General features: G+C 39.3%; 1 protein-coding gene across 2 annotated transcripts in view; it reads right to left on the bottom strand.

The window, feature by feature from the left end:
* Positions 1–19,377, bottom strand: part of ANO6 (anoctamin 6) — a 210,420-nt gene that overhangs the window by 122,859 nt on the left and 68,184 nt on the right. The gene's annotated exons all lie outside the window — the stretch shown is intronic.

The raw sequence follows: 19,377 nt of genomic DNA, 5'->3' as shown, positions 1-19,377 counted from the left end.
AAAATGCTCTAAGGCTAGATCTACCATGGAAAATCACTTAGCTTCTACATGGAAGGACATGGCGACTAAATGTTATAAAATTCCAGCTCAGGAACACTTTAGCCTATTGATGTTCTTTTTTCTTCCACATGTCAAAGAACTGATGTGGAGTCATTTTAGGGTAGTAATTTTCTGTTTTAAAATCTGTTGACTAGCACTATCTAACAGAAATATACTGGGAGCCAAACAAAATATTCTAGTCGCTACATTAAGAAAGAGTAATAGGTAAAATTATTTTTAGTAGTAAGATTTATTTAACCTGATATACCCAGATTATCATTTCAACATGTGTGTATTCAATATAAAAAATTATTAGTGAACTATTTTACATTTGGGGGGTATTAATTCTTATACTCACAACACATCTCAATTTGGACTAGCCACATTTCAAAAGCTCAGTAACATCATGGGACTAGTGGTTACTGCAATGGACAGCACAGTGTTAGAGGGATAAAGGAGCCAAATCCAGAAGGTGGGTTGTTCTGCAAGATACTAGTCTCCACTTGTAAACACGTTCCTGACGTGAATAAAAGGGACTGTTCCAGATTAAAAGACACTAAGAGAACAAAACAACCATTTGCAGTGTGTGGTTCTGGGCTGGATCCTGGTTTAAACAATCCAGATGTAAAAGACTTAAAAACAAATTGTGAAAATTTGAATACTGATTAAGTGTTGGGTTATATTAATATCGATAAGTATAACCACGTAATTTTGGCCATGTAGAAAAATGTTCTTAGTTAAGTAAACTTACAAAAATAGTCAAATATTATTAAGCATTTAAATAAATTTAAATAAATATTCTCATTTATCAACAGGTCCAGCCTCTTCAACAAATCAATGACATGAAAAAGGTAGACTGTTAGAGATTTAAAGAGCCCTACGGAACAGAACTCCAATGTGTGTTTTCTCCCATGCCACTGAACAATTAATTCAATTCTGACACGATCTACCTGAAGGTAGCATCAGATTCCACAGTTTATGGGCTCAAGACTGCCCCCATCTCAGATGCCAATCGGAAGTCCATGTTGTCACCTGTGCTTCTGACTAACTGGCTATGAATCGGAGGTTCCCACCACCCTCTCCTCAGGCTCAATTAATTTGTTAGAGAGGCTCACAGAACTCAGAGAAACATTGATTACGTTTACCAGTTTAGTATAAAGGATGTTATAAAGCAGGGGTCCCCAACCCCCGGACCACGGACTGGTACCGGTGCCTGGCCTGCTAGGAACCGGGCTGCACAGCAGGAGGTGAGTGGCTGGCAGGTGAGCGAGCCAAGCTTCATCTATATTTACAGCCTCTCCGCATCGCTCACATTACCGCCTGAGCTCCGCCGCCTGTCAGATCAGCGGCGGCATTAGATTCTCATAGGAGCTCGAACCCTACCGTGAACTGCGCATGCGAGGGATCTAGGTTGCACGCTCCTTATGAGAATCTAATGCCTGATGATCTGAGGTGGGGCTGAGGCGGTGATGCTAGCGCTGGGGAGCGGCTGCAAATACAGATTATCATTAGCAGAGAGGTCTGACTGCACAGAGACCATAATAAATCAATTGCTTGCAGACTCATATCAAAACCCTATCAGTGAGTGGCAAGTGACGATTAAGCTGCATCTTACGGAGTAGACTGGATATAAGCAACACACTTTGGGTGTCACTGTCTCCCATCACCCCCAGATGGGACCATCTAGTTGCAGGAAAACAAGCTCAGGGCTCCCACTGATTCTGCATTATGGCGAGTTGTATAATTATTTCATTATATATTACAATGTAATAATAATAGAAATAAAGCGCACAATAAATGTAATGTGCTTGAATCATCCCGAAACCATCCCCCGCCCCTCCCCCGTCTGGGGAGAAACTGTCTTCCACGAAACCGGTCCCCGGTGCCAAAAAAGTTGGGGTCCTCTGTTATAAAGGATACAGATGCACAGCCAGATGAGGAGGTACAGGGGCAAGGTGTGTGGGGAGAGGTGCAGAGATTCCACGCCCTCTCCAGGCGCCCTGCTCTCCCCACATCTCCACGTGTTCACCAACCTGAAGCTCTCCAAACCCTGTCCTTTTGGGTTTTTACGGAGGCTTCATTACAGAGGCATGACTGATTGATGATCAGTAGCCATTGCTAATTGATTCAATTTGCCCCTCTCCCCTACCCCGGGAGTCAGGGGGGTGGGACTGAAAATTTCTGCCCTCCAATCACTTGGTGGGTTCCCTGGGCAGCCAGCCCCCCTCCTTCCTTTGGTTACCTAGGGGCTGTCCAAGCACCTCATTATCATAACAAAGGGCATCTTTATCCCTCTCATCACTTTGGAAATCCCAAGAGTTTTAAAAAAGGAGCTCTGTGGGAATTCCCTGGCGGTCCAGGGGTTAAGGCTCCACACTCTCACTGCTCCAATCCCTGTTTGGAGAACTAAAATCCTACAAGCTGCGAGGTACAGCCAAAAAATAATCATAATTTAAAAAAAAAATAAATAAATAAAAAAGGAGCTCTGTGACATGAACCAAGGAAGAACAAATATATATTTCTTATTACAAATCACAATATCACAACAACCATTAGCTATATGTGGTACTCAGCTGGATCCTAACTTGAACAAACCAGCTATAAAGGTTTGCCTTTATCAAAACTAGGGATAGAAGGTTTGTTTGTATTTATCAAAACTAGGTAGATTGCGTATGGAATAAGCATTAAGTTACGGTAAATTAATTTTTTGAAGTGTGATGTTAGCTTTGTAGTGACTTTTTAATTGCATATTAATTTTTTTTTTTTAATCCATTAGAGGCTTTCGTGAAAGAAGAGATTGGGTTCCTATCAATCCAGAAAAATTCCCTTCAGTGGCCCAAAAGAAAGCTGGGTATGTATAGGTGAGAGTTATGAGATCTCTAAGTGATTGTTTAACAAAACCAAACTATTAGCCAACGACTCAGCTACTTAGGTTTGGCACATCACTAAGAAACATCCCAATATCTGGACTAGATTTTAGGTTCACTCAGAATCTTGCCCACTAAGCTCATATCACTGTAAGCCTATGAACTGCAAGAAAATGCCAGTAGAAAAGAACACAGACAAGTGATTCTAATGCTTCTGAAAAACTGAGTTCATCACAGGACCCCTAAATGTGAACCAAAGCAGAAACAGGAAAGAGATGAGGTGAGCCATGGCTTGCAGAGCTGCGACCAGAGCCGAAATTAAGGTGCTTTCCCCTGAGAACTTCAGAGGCCAGGGGGCGACAGCAAGTACTACAAAGTCTGTTACATTCAGCAAGTACTGCATAGTCTGTTAAGCTCAGGGAATTGCAATAAACTGGCTATTCCAACATCAGAACAACAGTTGTCCAAGATAATTACATTCTTGCAGGCCACCTTTAAAACTTGCTAAAATGTGTTTATACTAGTGGCTGTGAGGGTGGGTTTTCAATTGGTGTTTTGCAGCTTGGTTTACAAGTAAGAAGAAAAGACCTTTTTATAGCAGTAAAATAGATATTGAAGAAATTGTATCTGTGGTGCTTATGATTCACTTTTTTTTTCCTGGCAGAACTAGCAAGTCAGTGAAACATAATACTGCAGGTACTTTTTTAAACGAGTACTGTAAATCTGATGGAGTGACTTGACTTTTGCATCTTATCTGGATTCCTTTATAAAAAGATGCCCAGTTTACCTATTATGTATCTGGGGTCAACAGATGGGACAGAGCTGCTATTGTTGATCTTTTTTTTTTTTTTAATGAGAGGATAAGCTTAAGAAAGTACAAATTTTGCCTAAACACAGAGGAGAAAGAAGATGTACTGCCCAGATGTTCTATCAAATTAAAGGCATCTATACAGCTTGACAGGATTTGTGAGAGAAAATATAGAACTATTTATAATTTTAGTTATTCTGTTGGTAATGGAAACTAATAGATTCACTGGTTAATGTCAACACAAAGTAGAAACTGTAAATTTGAGTGAATAAAACAGAAATGGCTTAATTGAAACATCATCCAGGTAGAACAAAGCTGCAGCTGTTGCTCTCATTACCTAATACAGTGCTGAGAAGCAAATGATTTATGATGCTAATATGATAATTATACTTCCCTACTGAGGGGCTCCAGTTACTGTTTGATATTCTCATTTCTGGTAATCTAACACAGTTGAAAAAGTTCATTTCTCAGCAAAAATAAAATAGTCAAAATCTAGGTGACACTTTGAGGGCTTTTTATTAAAATAGCTGCAGAATCAGGAAAAAGATTCTAAAAAGGCAAAAATGTTCATTTAATTTTCTTCTTTATATAAGTCATTTTAAAATGTAATATTTTGAAATGCATTTTTAGTATTGCCATAATACCACCTTGAATGACACCATGATTAGCTCATTTAATTTTGGCACTTGGAATATAAAAAGCATGGGGGTACCTCTATGTTATCTGTTCATCACAAAGCTGCTGAGAGAACTGAAAACTGTTTATTCGATGAAAAATCTTTGGTCCTGACATGTTGATATAATTTTGTATGGATGCAATGTGAAAGTTCAATTGGAAGTCAGGTTCAACAAACATTCATTGCCTAGCTTATACATATTTTGCACAGTCATTGTGTTCTTAGGCCCTGGGAATACCAAGAAGAACCAGACAAAGTTCCCTCTTCTTGAGGAAAGGAATTTGAGACATGATAAATCCTATTTTGAGGATAATTAGTAAGTGCTAGGCTAGACAGACTAATGGAGTATTGTAGGAATACCAAAGAAAACACTGTATACACATATATCAACTGGTTTACTATAGGCAAAACTCAAATAATTGAGGCTTTGGTCAAAAGAAACTCACTATTTACTTTTCCTAAATTTAATAGTAATTAATCACATAACAATTAGTTTAAAATGAAAGAAATAGAAAAAAATTTTTTTAAACTTTATCAATGCAGTTACTATAGTAAGATTAAAGGAATAAAGTCATTGGTGGTACTAGTTCTGACATACATGAAGGCCCCAATAGAAATGTCTAGAAGTCCAGTCACATTAATGGGTTAATAAGAGAACAGTAGAAACCTCACCAGAAAGTTGCAGTTCACATGATTACTTGTCTATCAATTAGAAATGGAAATCATCCCAACTGCAAAATGGAGAGATAACTTCTACAGCAAAGATGATTGAGATTTACCTAAAATGGGCAATAAAAAGAGCCATTATCTATATTTTATAACTTAGATAATCTATTATCCATCAGAAAACACAAAATGACCTCTCGGGAACGTCATGGGTAAGGCCCAAAGACTGCCTGATAAGCAGTGCCCAGCAATAAAAGTAATCAGAATTAGCCATCTACACTATATCTAACTTACAGCATCAGTATGGCAGGTCATTGGGTCCAAATGACATCTTCTTTATGGTGACTGGTTGTGAATGAAATGGTCAGAGGCATAGCAAGTATATGAGAGACAGCAGGTAAAAACAGACCATGGCCTGGTGCAAAGGGCACTGCGCATGGATTAAGGGGATTGATTGGGTTGATCTGCAACTTAGTTGCATGATCCTGAGCAATGACCTATTCTCAGTTTATTTATCTAAAACTAGTTATAAAATTACTTTCCCTGGTTATCTTACAGGTTGTGCAAAGAATACAAATGACAATTCAAAATCATGTTGAAAAAAAATAAAACACTATCTAAATATAAGTTCACGTACATAGAACATAATCATATCATATCGTGATATGAAGAAATGTAAACAGAAATTTCCTGAGGGTGTTATAACATGCCTGGCACTTCTAAAGGTCTGATCTTACTTTCTCTTCTTTGTATCCTCGTTTTCACAGATGATGAAAAACTGGATATCATTAGTTGCCTGAAGTCAACCACTAGAAATGATACAATGGCAATCTGAATCTGTCTGATTCCAAAACTGGACATCTTTTTGAATTCACTAATGTCTCCTAAGCTGCTCTAAATAATTCCAAGGGGTCCCCTGATGCTAAATATAACTTAGTAAGGAATTAAAATAGTACTGTAAGTCAGAAAAGTATTAACAATAGACTAACACATCTTGAAAAACAGATAATGAAAAAAAACGCAGTGAAATTTCTTGGTATAGTATTCACAATTAGAAGAATTAATGGAAAAGCTCCACAAAATTAACAAACAAATACAATATTCTGACAAGTGGCTAAAGATATTCACATGCCAAGGATGGAGCTAGGTGATATGAGTACAAATACCAAGATGAAGAGGGTATAGAAACTGTCCTCAGGAATCCCATGATCTAGTGAATGTACAATTAAAGAAATGTTAAAAGAATGGCCCATATTGCCTTAGGAATGAAGATATGTTCACATATCCAGATTGGGCAGGATGTCTAGTGATCTGCCAGGCAGTCCTATTATCTATACCTATACCTTTCTTCTCCCACTGGACTAGAAACCTCTGAAAACTGGATCTCAGCATATATCTAATGTTTAACCTGAATATCAGCACTCACCAGCCACTATTTTTAAAGCAACCACACACTTGGACCACCATTTCCTGTCACTCTGTAATTTCCAGATATCATGTGGGCCTGCCCAGTCTCACTCCCCACACCACCTAAGGCTAAGCCTATACCCCACATGTCGCATCATCCTATGGTATCATATTTGGTCTCCAGGTTCCAGTGTCTCTTTCTCTGGCTTCAGTTTTACAGGATCCACTGTAGTTTGGTGATGGGAAGGGAAAAATCGATTTTCCCTATTACCCAAAGGCTGTAAACTTGAAGATTATAGGCCCTTTAATATTAAATGTGATTCTAAAATGGGTCCAAAGAGTCATTATTAATGAAAATAAAGTTAAGAATGAAATATAAAACACAAAGACAGGAGAGTTCCTTTCAAGGTTAAGATGGCTGTGTTTTACTACACAGGGCAGTGGACTTGATTCATAAGACCTCTACGCAGTATAACCCTGTGGCTTCAGGCACATCACTCAACCCTAAGTCTCAGTTTCCTCATCATTAAAATGTGGATTATAATACCTACATCAGAAAGTGGAGAATAAATTAACTGACACATATATAAAAGTGACTCGAAGACTGTTAAGTACTGTATAACTATTGGGTACTTTTTTTAAAAACTTCATTCTTTATAAATGTTGGCATCCTTTACCTTGTTAGGCACCCATTTTTCCCTCTGACTTTTTACCTTGACTATCCCTACCATTCATTCCTTTTATAAGAAAATGAATTTAAACATAGAAAAAGATAACATTAATTCAGCAAATATTTTTGAATGACCTCAGTGGCCTAAGCACTGTTGGCTGCTACTTTCAATGAAAAGAAATGTGAATCAGGAAATGTTTCTTCACTTTTCTGAATCTGGATGGATAAGTCTCTTACCACAGCTTGCTACTGACATATAAACTAAACTGTGGCATTCTCCTCTAATCATTCCGGGAATGCAAATTCCAAATTGAATTTGATGGTTTCTTTTAGAGTTCTCTGTTTTTCCCATCTTCAGAAATACAAAAGTGTGCTCTCCCTCTCATATTTCTGGAAGTGAAAAAAATAGCTAAAGTGGGAAGAAGGAAAAAAGCACTCATGAATATGTCAAATTTGTTAGGGTAAGAACATTTTCTTTTTTCTTTTTTTTTTTTTGGACTCATGACTAGGACCCAGTACTACCCTTCAAGTAATTTAGAATATAAATATTTTTCCTACATTATGGTGAAAACTGCCTTGTTTCAAAGGTGCCCCCTGTTGTATCTGCCTTCTTGATTAATGTATTAGCATTGATTCAACCACCTAAACTACAGCTGGGGCCATTTTTGACTTTTCTCTTTCCCCCACTCTTGATATTTGGTCAGTCACCAAGTTTTATCCTTTTTATATTCAATCTTATCCTTAGTACATTCTATCTGGAATGCACCTCCCCTCACCACCATTTTACCCTTTCTTTAAATTTTTTTTTCAATGTCACCATTTACGTACCAGGTTAAGTTAGTTGCCTCAACCTCACATTCTTACAGCACCTTGCAGGTCTAGTAAAACCTGTCATATCACTATGAAAGGTGTCCAAACACTGAACTGTTGCATTATTAGTTATTAAAATATAGTATTTTCAGTTGGTCTTCTGGTTAGAGTGTGGAAAAGAGAGAAATAAATATTAGTGATTATTATAAAAAAATTTGCAGCTTATATTGAACAGAGTCCCAAATAATCACATAGTAGTTACTCTCTCACAAACTGGTCACCTCCAAGAAGATAAAATCTGGGGAAAACATACATGTCCATCCCTTTTATCACACTGTATGGTCATGACTTGCTTTTCTTCTCCACTTGGTCCCGGAGCTCCTAGAGGGCAAGTCACTGTCTTAATCTATTCTGTTTCCTCAGAACCTGAAGTAATACCTAGCATATTATGGATGCTCCATACGTGAGTGAATAAATGATGGAATGAACTATATAAATGCTTTGTCGCTCTAGAAAAGTTACTAGTGCTCCATTCCTCAGAATGAATTTAATTACCTATGTAATAATAAGAGAGTTTTTATATTTCCGGAAATATATTGCATTGGGCCACACTGGGATATATCCACACACAAAACAGGCCAATAGTAGAGTGTCCCTTCAAGATAATAGTCTTCAAATGTTTGGACAATATTTACAGAAAGGAGAGGCTCTGCTTCCTCCCCACCCTGCCCACTGCTCCAGCAACGCATCAGGCAGGAACATTTCCTACCTGCAGCACCGAAGACTTCACAGCAGGAGGAAAGGAGGACAGTTTGGTGAGTCCCTTGGGCATCTCACCCTCCCAGCCCGACCCCAAGTGGCAACTCTAAGGATTTCTGCCATCCACAAATAACAATACTATCCCCGAGAAGAGCTCCAGTGAACACAATTTTCTCCATCTTGTTACATTCCCAGTGATGTTTAGTGCTGTTCTGGCTCCTCTTATTAGCCTTTCCCTATTCCCACAACCTTCCTTCAATAATTCAGCTCCAAAAATATCCCTGGAAGTTAAACATGTCTCTTTTTGAACTCACATTATTCACTCTCATATACCAACCACATTAGCTAATACTTTTATAGAAAAGCACAATATAAATCACAAACCTACCAGATTCTAACTGAATTCATTAGTTTCTTTTCATCTACAAAAGTTTTTATTATAGTAACATATATAAATCATAAAAGTTGACATTTAAATCATTCTTAAGTGTACAATTTGGTGGCATTAATTCTGTTCACAATGTTGTACAACCATAACCACTGTTTCCAAAACTTTTTTTTTTTTTAAATCACCCCAGAGACTCTGTAACCATTTAGCAATAACTCCTCATTTCCTCCTCCTGCTAGTTCATAGTAACCTCTAATCTACTTTCGGTCTCTATGAATTTGCCTAGTCTAGATATTTCATATAAATGGAGTCACATACTATTTATCCTTTTGTTTCACTTGGCATAATGATGTCAAGGTTCATCCATGTTGTACTGTGTATCAGAACTTCATTCCTTTTTCTGGCTGAATAACACTCCATTGTATGAATATACCACATTTTGTTTATCCATTCCTCTGTTGATGAACACTTGGATTGTTTCCACCTTTTGGCTATTGTGAATAATACTGCAGTGAACAATGGTATATACGTAACTGTTTTAGAGTCTCTGTTTTCAATGCTTCTGTGTATATACCTAGTAGTGGAATTACTGAGTCATGCAGGATTTTGACGTTTAGCCTTTTGAGGAACCACCAAATTGTTTTCCACAGTGGCTGCACCATTTTACACTCCCATTGGCAATGTATGAGTGTGTCAATTTCTCCATATCTTCGCCAATGCTTGTAATTTTCTGTTTTTTAAAAATTCTAGCCATCCTAGTAGGTGTGAAATGATGTTGTGGTTTTGATTTGCATCTCCCTAATGACAAATGATGTTGAGCATGTGCTACTGACCATTTGCAGATCTTCTTTGGAGAAAGGTCTACTCAAGTCCTTTGCTCATTTTTTACCTGGATCGTTTGTCTTTTTGTTGAGTTGTAGGAGTTCTTTAGTATTCTGGATATTAAAGCCTTATCAGGTATATTAGTTCCTAATGTTTCTCCCACTGTTATTCTTTTCACTTTCTTGATAATATCCTTTGTTGCACTAAAGTTTTTATTTTGATAAAGTCCAATTTATCTATTTTGTTTTTGTTGTCCATACTTTTGGTGTTATATCTAAGAATCCACTGCCAAATCCAAGGTCATAAAGGTTTACCTCTATGTTCTCCTAACAGTTTTATGGTTTTGGCTCTCATATCTAGGTTTTTGACCCATTTTGAGTTAACTTTTATATGTGATGTGAGGTTGGGGTCCAACTGCATTCTTTTGGCATAATGAAATCCAGCCGTCAAAACAACATTTATTAAAAAGCCTCTTCTTTCCACATTGAGTGTACTTGGCAACTTTTTCAAAAATCAATTGGCCAATGGGGAGGGTGGGAGGGAGGGAGATGCAAGAGGGAAGAGTAATGGGAACCTATTGTATATGTATAACTGATTCACTTTGTTATAAAGCAGAAGCTAACACAAAAAAAAAAAAAAAAAAATACTGCTCAAAGTTGAAATGAGGATTAAATTAAATCATTTATAGAAACCACCTAAAAAAAAAAAAAAAAAATCAATTGGCCATTTCTGGCCAGTTTCTGAACTCTCAGTTCTATTCTGTTGGTCTATATGTTTATCCATGTGCTAGTATCACACACTTTTGATTACTGTAGTAGCTCTCTGGTAAGTTTTGAAATCAGTAAAAGTAAATCCTCCAATTTTGTTCTTTTTCAAAATTGTTTTGGCAATTCGGGGCCCCCTGCAATTCCACATGAACTTGAGTCAGCTTTTTCAATTCTGCAACCTTTACCATTTTAACAAACATATTTTTAAAATTTTAGATTTAATAACATGAACAATAATCAATCTTAAAACTGAAGACTAATTTTTATTTAATTTTACCAATTTGGTATTGTTTTTTAAAAACTTGGCTAAGAGAGTTGATGTTCTATAAAGGACAAATGGTATTAATTATAGAAGTACGTTCCAACAACATCTTGCAACGCTATCGCTATCACTCAGCAGTCCAATTGGTTCAAGCCTCTTAAGACCCCCAGAGTTCCCAGTGGAACACCACCCTGAGTTTGAAGTTGGCTATGGCTCAGCTGAAACTTGGTCCTAGTCACTGATCTGTCAGTTTCCAGATTATAGTGATTATACATGTCCTGGGGATGAAAGAAGACACCACACTTAAATTTCTATTGTCTTTAAACTCAAGGCCAGCGTAGGCCTGATTTCACAATCAGTTTTTAAAGCCTAGGAGGGATGGGAACATAGAAATACAAGGAGAAAAACACTATAGGTCCACATCATTCCCTTATCCAAAACCTTTGATGCCAAAATGTTTGTGTTTCAGAATTCAGAATTTTTCAGAATTCAAAAAGAAAATAATTCTTATCTGTATATATTGTATATTACTATGCACCCTCAGTGGGGTCTGGGACAGTACCTCTTACTCAACCATGGTCATGTTTTGCAGCCAAAAATGTGAACACTCTCAGTGGGATGAATAAAAAATATAAGTAGTCTCATGTTGGTTGAGGTCATGTTTTCTTCATCAGATCTGTCCCGTTTTGTAACATGAATTACCAAAAAAAATTTTTTCTAGCACTTTTTGGATTTTTGAGTTGTGAGTAAGGATTCGTGAAAGTTTAACTACTAAGAATGTATTTAGCACACAATAACAGGAAAACTCTATTACAGCAGCTTGTCATACATACACAGAGCAAAAAGCTTGAGATTGCCTTAGAATGCAAGACTAAGAAGGAGGGACCCCTAGACTTCTATCTCTTCTCAACATCTCACAAGCTGAGTGTTAGTAATCAACTACAAAATAAACTCTAACCTAGAAAGTGAACCCTAAATTTGCATAAAAGGAAAACCAGAATTGATATATCATTTTTAATTATCAAATTGACAGAAAATAGTTATTAATACCTAATGTTAGCAAAGATGCAGGGAACACGTACAGATATTGCCAGTGTCAGGTTGTGTAAGTTTCTGGGTAGCAATTTGACAAAGGTAGCAAAAGTTTTAATATTAGTCATACCCTTTGAATTTATAATTCTATTTCTAGGGAACAATACTTGCTTTCTTAAATCAACTAGGATACAGCTATATGATAGTACATAACGCAATTATTTAAATTAATTTTGTAGGGAATATTCATGACAAGGAAAATTTTAACAGTGTGTTTTAACGTGGAAAAGTAGATTATAAAACTAGATTATAGTATATACCCAAAATAACTGAAAACAGGAACTCAAATATTTGTCTACCTATGTTCATAGCAGCATTATTCACAATAGCCAAGAGGTAGGAGCCATACAAGTGTTCATCTATGGATGAATGGATAAACAAAACATACAATGGAATATTACTTAGCCTTAGAAAGCAAATTCTGACACCTGGCAACATGGGTGAATCCTAAGGACATTATGCTAAGTGAAATCAGCCAGTCATAAAAGGCCAAATACTATATGAGTCCACTTACATGAGGTCCCTGGGTAGTCAAATTCAGAGAGACAGAAAGTAGAATGGTGGCTGCTGGAGGCTGGGGGAGGGGGGAATGGGGAGTCATTGTTTAATGGGTGCAGAGTTTCAGTTTTGCAAGATGAACAAGTTCTGGAGATGGATGGGGATGATGGCAGCACAACAATGTGAGTGTATTTTATGCCACTGAACCATACACTTAAAAACGGTTACAAAATGGTAAACTTTAGGTTATGTGTCTTTTACCACAATGAGAAAAAAAAGGGTAGCTTAAAAAAGTCTGCTAACAATGGTGGATAAGGCAATACCAGGCAGCAGGGGCTGGGGGTTCTTAGATGAGCAGAAGCAAGGTCTGTGTCATGCTCTACCCTCCTTAGTAGAAACCTCTCTGAAGTCCATAACCCCCGTTGGTGCTGGTGAGTGTGGAGGGCTCTTGTGGTGCTCGGGCTTTTATCACCTTGCCTATATTTTAATTCTCCCCTTTGCCATGAGCCATTTTCCAATAAACTGAAGAGGACATAAAACAAACCAAAAAACCCTATATATGCTGCATGATTTAAGATTTGTGTGGAGGTAAAAATAAACTTAAGCAAAAGATAATGGGTGGCAGAATATCAAGTGTTTTTATTTTAATGCTTGTCTATGTTTTTCAAATTTTCTACAGTGAACATATACAAAACATGAACATGTCAAGAAACATCTCAGTCTTAACATGTTCAAACCAAAGTTCTTGACTTCTCCCCTGCACTCTGCCTTCTCCCCCTCCAAAAAGACTTGCTATGCCCCAGGTCTTCCCCACCTGGATAAGTGGCCCCCAAATCCACCAAATCAATCAGACCAAAATTGTTGGGATTGTCCCTGACCCCTTCCCCTCATACCTCCACATTCAGTTCCTCAATAAATCCCATCAGTTGAATTTTCAAAATCTACCCAGAAACCAGCTACTTCTCACCACTCCCATAGGGCCTAGATAATAACAGATAATACTTAGAGTGCTTAATATGCTCCAGTACCTGTTTCATAGCTAAATTCTTTTTATATATGAACCCATCTCATCCTCACAACTGCCCTATAAGGTAAAGATAAGTACTGTAGTTCCCTTTATGTCACTGATGAAGAGGCACAGAGAAGCCAAGTATTTTGCCCAAGATCACACAGCTCATGAGCAGGAGAATCCTAATTTGAACCCAGGAGCCCATAGGCTACGCTTGTACCTACTATATTACACTGGCCTTCGGTAGCTTGCTCTCCTGCAATATTCAAGTCTCTGTTCAATATCCCAGCCTCGCAGATGCTGCCCCTCAAATCCGAACTTACACAGTCCCAGAGCAGAGCCCCTGTTCTCTGTCACCTTGCCCTGCTGTACTTTGCTTTAGCATGTAACCAATAATTACTTACTCATATATTATGTGAGTTCTACGTGGGCAGAGATTTTGCCTTGTTTGTAGCTGAATCCCAAACACCTAGGATAGTTCCTGGGCCAAGGCAGCACTCTGCAATTCTCTGCTGAATGGCCAAATGGCTGCCTGACTTCTTGAAGGCTGGCTGCTGGAGTCGGACGGACCTGAATTCAGACCCCAGACCCATCACTTCCTAACTCTGCGACCTTAGGCAGCTTATTCAACCTTTCTCTGCCTCAGAGTCTACACTGAAAAATGGGGCTGATCGTACTTCCTCTCGGGGTTGTTTGCAAGAAGAGATGGTCTGTGGCACGTAAAGTGTTCAGCACGGTACCTGAACATAGTAACACAAGATAAGTATTAGCCATAAGCATTACAGAGTGAGAGGGAAAAAAATGTTACTTTTGAACCTTCCTGAAGCTCTTTTCAATTTCTAAAACGGAGTATAGCCTTTGGAGTATGTCAAGAAATAAAAATGCTGACAGCAGTCTATTAAATGTTCCGTTGTATCAAAAATTAGGAAAGTGTATGTAAATTCAGTCTAAGACTGAAAATGAAGAAAACTCAAGAAATGTAAATCCCATTTTTATGCATCCTCTACTGTATTAATATTTAGATATTTCTAACTCATGCCCATTGCTTAAATTTTGAATGTGTGGATACATTTTTCAAGCCATCAGTTAAATAACGGACTGAGACAACAAAAATTCCTTCCAAATGAATCAGTTTTAAATGGTTCAGGATATTATCTTAGGCTACATAGAACTGAATGCCTACACCGTGAAAGTGATTTAAATTCCCATTCGAACAGCCCATCGTGCTGCCACTGTGGGATGAGAAAACGGGAAAACGGGATGAGCAAATAAAGGGCGATCCCAGCCTCCTCCTCCTCCTCCTTCACCTTTCAATAGCCCAGTAGCCTCGGGGGACTGCTCAGAAGTGGGGCACCCAGACCGTGTCCCCAGTCCCAGTCATTCCCTTCTGCTAAAAGAGTGGCAAGGGTCATGTGCTATTAATAGGTGGCTGTTTGAGGGAAGCTCAGATTTGGGATGTGAAGGGGGGAATCATAGCATGAAGCATCTGGCCCTGTGCCCCAGGGCGCTGATCTCTTTCTACAGGACTGCAGCCCTCGTGACAAGTGTCCCTCTAAGACGGTCCCAGGGATGTGGACGACTCCAAACCATTATTCTTAGCCTTCTGAGCACAGAGTTTCTTAGCTGTGAATATAATGCTTTAGAAGGTTTGAACCCATGCTATTCGCTCCACAGAAAAATAACCATCTCTTCATGTCTCATCTTTCATTACGCTCTGACTGTGTAACTTGAAATACTAGTTCAGTTGCCAGCTAGTAAGGACCTCCTACTACTCTCCCCAGCAGAAGGGGGAGGGGGGGCACGGTGACAGAGGAGGCAGGCAGATCCAAGCAGGAACATTCCATCCCAATTTGGGAGCTCTTTTAATGGGTTAGAAAGCCATTTCTTTTGGAATTCCGTCAGGGACTTCAGTCATGTGATTATCCTCCAGCTGGCCAGAGGCAGCTAAGGCAGTTCAGGCATTTCTACTCTAGAAAATACCACAAAGTAGTTCTTAAATTGAGATTTCCAAAATAAACAGATCATCTGAACCTAGCGAAATCACGTTAGAGATGCAAAGTATTTAAATTTTCTCAAAATATTAAAATAATTTAACGTGCTAATTGCAGAAATCATAGTACAAATGACTGCCTCTCCCTAGGCAATGAAAAATAATCCTGAGACTGGTTCCAGAATCAGATGTCTTAAGTTACTGGTCCTTTGTCAGTTTATCTCATGCCTGCTTTTGTCCTGGTCCTTCCTGCCCCTGTACCAAGTTTATGTAAATATAAGTTTATATAAGTTTACTATGTCACACAAAATAACACCTATCATTGGGACTTGCCTGGTGGCGCAGTGGTTAAGAATCTGCCTGCCAATGCAGGGGACACGGGTTCGAGCCCCGGTCCGGGAAGATCCCACATGCCGTGGAGCAGCTAAGCACGTGCACCACGACTACTGAGCCTGTGCTCTAGAGCCCGCGAGCCACAACTACTGAAGCCTGAGAGCCACAACTACTGAGCCCACGTGCCACAACTAGTGAAGCCCGCAGGCCTAGAGCCTGTGCTCCGCAACAAAAGAAGCCACCGCAATGAGAAGCCCGTGCACCGCAGTGAAGAGCAGCCCCCGCTCGCCGCAACTAGAGAAAGCCTGTGCGCAGCAACAAAGACCCAGTGCAGCCAAAAATAAATAAATAAATAAATAAATTTTTTAAAAAAAATAATAATAATGCTTATCATTTATTTAGCATGCAACGTGAGCTAAGCACTACAGCTGGTCTTGGAGATGTAAAAATAGCCATTAAGACATTGGCGTGTAAAAGCTTTTTAGGTAAATAAACATACACGTGACGTCCAGTGAAAACAGATGCCTGCACAGTGCTGGGGAGCAGAAGAAGAGATTCCCGAGCCAGCCTGGCTGGGTTTGGAGGAGGCTGCCTCTAATACGAGCCCTGAAGAAACAGGAGACCATCTAAGAGGCGGCTCTGACAGGAAAATCCAAACTGGAACTAACATAATGATGGCAGTAGTGGGGATGAACAGAATTAGATGAAGTCCAGTGATATTAAGGCCTTAGACTCAACAGGCTGATTGGAGAGGAAGGTAAGAGATGCCTAGACCAGGAGTCCTGTCTGACCTGGGCATCTGGGGTCACTAAGCTAGAAGGGGCTTTCAAATCTCCAACTCCTCCTTCACCAATTTCAGTAGGAAATCTTAACCCTCTATTTTGTAGAGAAAGTGGAAAACTAGATGCTTTCAGATGGAAAATCACTAAGTTCCATTGCCAAATCAACCAAACTATATTCATTTATTCATTCAACCAACAAGTATTTTTGAGTACCTGCCACGTGCCAGCACAGGGCAAGGCTCTGGGGATGCAGAGTAGCTGAAGACCTTGCCCTCCCCTGACCCCCTTCACCCTGTCCACCCTGCTCAGACTAGAGCCCCCTCCCATGCCTTGGTTTCCATTCCCAGTGGCCTTCTCATGATTGAACATTCAGCATTTTTCCCCACAACTTCAATCGACTCTACTTGCCCCTTATTGACATTTTTCATGCTCAAAATTCTTCCATCTTAAAAAAAAAAAGCCCCTCTCCTTGGGCAATGTAACCAGGATCAAAATGTCAAATGTGCACACCCTTTGTCCCCACAATTCCACTTTAGGAACTTATTCCACAGAAATTCCTGTACACATAAGAAAGAAATACGTAAGCAACATGCACAAGTATGTTCAGAGTAGCATTATGGGAGAGAGCAAAAATGTCTAAATAAAACTCAGATATCCAGAGAATACTGCAGCATAATAGAATACTGGACATCTGCTGTATATAGGCAGATGTCTAAAATATACAGATAAGAATACAAGCTTTAGCAGACTATATAGCATTAAGCCCAGTTTTTTAAAAAGTAAATGTGTAAAAGTGTGTGTATGTGGTAGCACATGCATAGAAAAATCTTGAAGGATATGCCTCAAATTATTAACAGTGGTGATAAATGAGGGAATGTGATTATGGAGGTAATTCTCAGTCATATTTTTTAATGTTTAAAATTTTTATAGTGAGTACATACTGCTTTGGTAATCAGAATAAAACAATAAAGATAAGAAGCTTTCATAAAAGGAAACACAAGTTTACCAGCCTTTTCCACTGCATCTATTGCATTATAACATAGTCCAAAATCCTTGCTACTACTGCTGGGGCTCTAGGTGAGCTGGCACCCCTCCAACAGGGATTCAGCCTCTATTACCCAGCACCCAGCTCCAGCTAAGGTCATGCATGAGTTGCACACAGATAAATCTAACGTCTGTTTTTTTTTTTGCCTTATTTGACATCTCAACAATCATAGACACATGTGACCATGACTTCTTGTGAAGACTCTCTTCCCTTGCTTTCCTTTCTTGGAGGTTCTTCCATCTTTCTTATCTCCTCTGTTAGGCGCCTCCTTCCTAACTGAACCTTTACTTCTAAAAATATTCAGGGCTCTACCTGAGGCCCACCCCTCTGTAATCTACCCCATGGCATCTGTTAACACCTTTAGGCTAAAGCTTCCAAGTGCATCATTCTATTTCAGATGTCTTTTTTGAACACCAGATTTATACATCCAACTGCCTATGTGACGCTTCCACTTGGAAACCTCCCAGGCATCTCAAATGCAGTGTTCATATAGGACTTAACGTTTATACATGCACACACGTACACACACACACACACCTCTATTCTTTCTCCATTATTTCCTATTTTAGTAAATGGCACCACCGTCTATTCAGCTCATCAAGCCAGAAATCTGGGTGTTCTCCTAGACTCCCGTCTCCCCCTTATCCCCACAGCCAACATTCACCATCCTACAGTGCTCTGTATTTCTTGATTCTGTCCTCCTCTCTCACCTTACACTGCCAAGCCTCCAGCAGCCCTTATCTGGACCATAGCACTAATCTCCTGACCTGCCAGCAACTTTCACCCCTCCCCCCCAATCCTTTCTCCCTTCAGCAGCCAAAGTGACCTCTGAAAATGCAATTCTGACCCAGTACTTTTCTGATTTAAACCCTTTAGTGGCTTTCTATTAAGAATCAACTTTCAAATTTATGACAACAAGCATGTGTTGTTTCTGTAGTGGGGCAAAATAAGAACAATAATTTTTTAAAAGTCCGGTTAAAAAGAGACTGAAGCATGATGAGAGCAGGAGTTATGTCTATTTAGTCTGATGTAGACCCTCAGTGCCCAGCCAAGGTCTCTGCACACAGTTGACCCTAATAAATATTGACCGACTGAATAATGAATGAATGAATTAGATACAGCAGAACCTAGGATGGCCATAGAGTTGAGGAAGGTATATTTTTGTTTGTTGTGCTTTGTTTTGTAAGATTAAATATGTATTCACATGATGTATATTACATATTCATACACACATGCGCATATCGATGGACAAGGGTGAAAGAAAAATACATAATAGGAGGGATCACTGATGGAGAGAGGCATAGGTAGAGGGGTTAACCTCAATCAGAAAAGCAAAGATGAGGGCTTCCCTGGTGGCGCAGTGGTTGGGAGTCTGCCTGCCAATGCAGAGGACACGGGTTCGAGCCCTGGTCTGGGAAGATCCCACATGCCACGGAGCAACTAAGCCCGTGAGCCACAACTACTGAGCCTGCGCGTCTGGAGCCTGTGCTCCGCAACGGGAGAGGCCGCGACAGTGAGAGGCCTGCGCACTGCGATGAAGAGTGGCCCCCGCTCGCCACAACTGGAGAAAGCCCTCGCACAGAAATGAAGACCCAACACAGCCAAAAATAAATAAATAAATAAATTAATTAAAAAAAAAAAAAGAAAAAGAAAAGCAAAGATGAGTGTAAACAAAAATTTACATGTC

This window comes from Balaenoptera musculus, chromosome 10, assembly GCF_009873245.2.
Source record: "Balaenoptera musculus isolate JJ_BM4_2016_0621 chromosome 10, mBalMus1.pri.v3, whole genome shotgun sequence".
Classification (NCBI taxonomy): domain Eukaryota; kingdom Metazoa; phylum Chordata; class Mammalia; order Artiodactyla; family Balaenopteridae; genus Balaenoptera; species Balaenoptera musculus.
The sequence above is the reverse complement of the archived record's forward strand: the minus strand, read 5'-3'. Positions and strand labels throughout refer to the sequence as shown.